The 4,503-nt window shown below is 35.0% G+C and overlaps 1 protein-coding gene across 1 annotated transcript in view; it reads left to right on the forward strand.

The window, feature by feature from the left end:
* Positions 1-1,002: 1,002 nt before the first annotated feature.
* Positions 1,003-4,503, forward strand: part of LOC306885398 (focal adhesion kinase 1-like) — a gene marked incomplete at its 5' end in the record, with an annotated part of 90,477 nt that continues 86,976 nt past the window's right edge. Inside the window, one exon of the mRNA XM_079441869.1 lies at positions 1,003-1,204. The remainder of the gene's footprint in view (positions 1,205-4,503) is intronic.

The raw sequence follows: 4,503 nt of genomic DNA on the forward strand, positions 1-4,503 counted from the left end.
CTTTCTATAGATGTCTGTAAGGAAAATATTCACTGAGTTTCGGTTCATTTTTGTGAAGCACTCCTGTTCAAGACCGGGACGGCAAGCGCATCCTATTAGTTTCTTTATTTTATAAAAGCACAACGTGTTGATGTTGTGAGTGCACACAAATTAAAATAGACCCTTTACAGTTCTGAACGATGTATTATTCTTGCAACAATTATGGTCTATTTAATGTATTTAATGCTTCAGCTTCCACTCTCCTCATAAACGATTGGATATGTGCGTAATAGGGTACATTTATCTAGGTTAAATGTTTAAACTAACATTTTGATATGCTTTAAGTATTTTATATCTATAGATTTTATTTTCGGCAAGTCGAAATTTCAACATCTTATGACATTGTCTCATTTGATGCTCATACGTTTCTTCATAGTGCGTTAATATCTCATAACAGCAAATCAGTAAAAGAATAAAAATTGCACTACGAAAGATCTCCATGATTCCCCTGCTTGAGAATTTCTGTCCAGTGAATGAATGACCTTAGCACAAGTGTGGATTTGTTTACAATTTTTGATTCACTTGCAAAAAGGTCAGTGTGAAAGTGAACCTCACCAAACAAACAAAAAAATCAACATTGTATTTGGTCCCGACCAGAGCAAGTGAACTGGCGAGCTTTCCTGCTGCGAATACACCCTAAGTCATTATTATGAGAAATTTTCTCATTATTATGAGAAAATAGGCTAAGTCATAATTATGAGAAAGTTTCTCATTATTATGACTTACAGAATCACATTTTTCTCAACTGTGGCGGAAACGGGCTTCCATACGAGGGTGAGTAATTAATGACAGATTTTTTTTATTTTGGTGAACTAACCCTTTAAGATGATCGTAGACATTTGAATGGAATAGAATCGGCGAGAGAGTTCACTTGACCGTTCGAGCGAATCGATTCGCTAAAAGAATCGGACTACCCCGGCGGCGCCAGTGGCCAAAGTCTGGTGCGCGTCTCCAGCGGCGTTCATTCACTCGGGACTGGGAGGAGTGTGTATGTGTGTGTTTGTGTGTGTGTGTGGAGCTGGATGCTGCTGGAGTGGGCTGGGTTCTGCCCGTCAGCCATGTTGGAATGAGAGGGAATGAAAAGCTGGAATGAGAGAGAATCGACTGGAGAAGACGGGAAAAGCGCATTCTGGAATATCCCCACAGAAGATCACACAATAATCGAGTGAGTAGCGCGCATTCATGCCTTCACACATCTGTTAGAAAGAAACAAAGTGTCACTGTAATCAGTAAAAATGAGCATTCCTGTGCTGGATCGACCGTGCCATGCGTTCATGAGGAATACTGCTCTAAATCTGATGGATTTGGATCCGATATTTGCGCACTGATCGCGCGTCGGGTTCATTGGATCGAATCGAGCTTAATATTGACTTTTGAGGTTTATGTTGACGTCAGTTTCAAAAGTTTATGTTACACTACTTCAGCACAAACCTATTGTGTTTATCAAGTGAACAGCAGTAGGATTTGATGACAGTTTGTGTTATTCTACAAGCTCAGCTATTTCAATCAACAAAAGTTATTACCAAGTATTGCATAAGAATATAGATTTAGTATAAATGATAAAAATAGCTGTATTGTAATGAATGGATTGTATGCAGAGCATTGGCATTGATTTGAAAAATACATGAAGGGAAAATAAAACAATATATTCGATATACACAGTGTGAGTAATTTTACAGTAGAAGCATTAATTCAGCAGGTTTAAAAAAAAAAAAAAGATTTATAAAAAAAAAAAAAAATTAACATGCTTTATGGGTATGCCCCATAGTAATTCTGTGTTTTTTGGAGATGTGCCTTGTTTTGATCAATTTTACAAAATATTTACCTTGCTTTATGGGTGTGTACTACTAGAGTAATAATATGTTTTTTGGAGATGTACCATCGTAATGATATTTTTTGAACATGATTTTTAATACATATAGTAGAGAATTTGTATAATTTTTGGATGGTGTACCATGGTAATATCAGATTTATTTTTGATATATTTTATTTTTGTTTCATCATTTTAATTTATATTATTTATTCGTTTATCTATTTTTTTGCAGGCAGATTATTCATGCAATAAAAGTTGGAAAAATAAAAGTATAAATCCCACACAATGCTCAAACTTGCATCAAAATTTTAATTGCAACCTTTTAGTCAGTTGACTTTCCTTAGGCTTATTGAGTTATTGCTGTATTATTAGCACTTTTTGGACAGGGTTTCACATAATTATACATAATAATTTGGACATTAATTTGAAAATAATGTTTTTAATATAATGATACAAGTCACATCTTGATACGTATTATGATTCAAAAGGTTGCAATAGACCATGGTTAGAATCAATATTGATACTGAGTAGAGTAATTGAATGGTAGGAAATTATATGAAAGCACAATGAAAAAAAAAATGTGTGTGTGTCTGTATATATATATATATATATATATATACCATCACACTAATGATTGCACCAGTTAGATCCTCATCCTTGAATGTGATCAGAGAGCAAACAGAGCTTGATTGTGCTGGGGAATCTCAGTAATTTGCTGCTGTGTTCTGGCAGCTCTGTGTACGAGCGATACTGTATTTTGTGCGTCTCGGGGCGGTGGAAATGACAGTGCGCAGGGCTGGGGTATTTTTAGAGCCGGTGCTGGGCGACAGCCGCCAGACTGTGAGATCACAGCGTTTGAGTGAATTACGGCTGACATCACTCGTCATTATGTTTAGTTTGCGACCACTGCATTGTCATCACAAGAGATTTACCCGTGTGGATACAACTTCTGGCTCACATAAAAGGCGTTTTGTACATTATTTGGAGTGAACCTGATAGCTCGGCTCAACTTGCACTGTGTGATTAGATCATTAATCATTCTGTAACATATAACCGCAAGATTTCTCCTCATAATGCATCTATCTGATGGTGTGCAATCCTGTTGTTTTAGCTGCGCAGGAAGACGGCCTGTGATTTCAGCAGCTGTGACAGGAAGCTCAGTCGTATATGTGTGTGTGTGTGTGTGTGGTTGCAAAGCATTTAACTGAGATTGGTTTAGCAGGATGTTGCTACCTTGTATCGTCCCTCAGGGTTTAAGAGGAAAACGCCTTTTTCCTCTGGGCAGGAACAGACGTCTAAGTGTGTTTAGGGCAACATTGTCTTCCTAACTAGTGATGGGTGTCAGTCAGACCGATATTTGACAATTTAGAGAATATCGGCATCAATTAACCGATCAAAAGTAGTGTAAAATAGTAAAAAGCAGTGGAAATAATGTGTAAAATAAGTGTTGCATTACAGCATTTTTTGTGCATCTCATTTTCTTTATTGAAATTGTGTTATGTGCACAGTATTTTTTTCTCTCTAGTTTTTCTCTAGATATCGGTATCTGCATTGGTCATTGCAACTTTTTTTTTTTTAGCTCAGCAGGTCACATGAAGCAATACACGTATGCATTTTCATCAGGTTTGAAAAATTACTTGCACGTTTCAGCAAAATGTCTTCAAACTATTTTTTTTTTTTTTTTGTCTATGGATGATTTAATAGAATTGTGTTTTCCTGACCTATGTTCCTGTCTTTTTATATTGATGTATTGAAAGTAGCAATAAAGTAGCTACTATAGAGCTGGCTGTTTATATACTGGTAGTATGTAGTGACAGAACAATATATCAGCTAAAATATGAGAGAATTGCAGCGGGTTCAAAAAGTTGATGACAAGCTAATAATTAATGAATTAATCAGCAATCCAAATAAAACACTTTAAAAAAAAATAATAATAAAAATGCAAAATTAAAATATAATTTAAAGACAAAAATAAAAAATACAAATAAATTGAAATAAAATATTAAAAATCAATTAAACATACAAATTAAAAACATAATTTTAAAATAAAACACCAAATTAACTGTATCTTACATGTAAAAATGAAAATAATAAATAATTTTAAAATAAAAGCAATGAAAATGAAATGCTAAAATGAAATAAATCCTAAAATATATGTAATAAATAATTTTAAAATGAAAACAAAATAAAACGAATTAAATCCTAAAACTGTAAAAATTTGAATAATACATACATTTTAAAATAAAAACAATCAAAATAAAAAAATATGAAATTTTTTTGTGTACCTGCATGCTTACATTTTGCCATTGCTCTCTAGATATCTGTATTGATTATAGAAGTCAACCTTTGAACTAGTTGATTGTTTCGAATGTGAACCTGTGCGTGTGTATCTGGCGTGTTGTGTGTTTGAGAGCGTGTGGACAGAGCCTGCATTGAGAGCGAGTGATGGTACCACTGTACTTACAGTTTCCAGCCGTCTCAATGGCTCATTCAGACTGAGCCGCGGAGGTAACACCACTCACAAATGCTGCTTTATAAACGTGATCTGGACTGTTTCAGTGTGGGTCCGTGCTGGATGGTGATCCAGTCTGAACCGGTCCAAATCAAACACCTGTACTTCAACAAGCTCTTGAAGTGCTTGTATAACTGGC

This window comes from Barbus barbus (assembly GCF_936440315.1).
Source record: "Barbus barbus genome assembly, chromosome: 19".
Taxonomy (NCBI): Eukaryota; Metazoa; Chordata; class Actinopteri; order Cypriniformes; family Cyprinidae; genus Barbus; species Barbus barbus.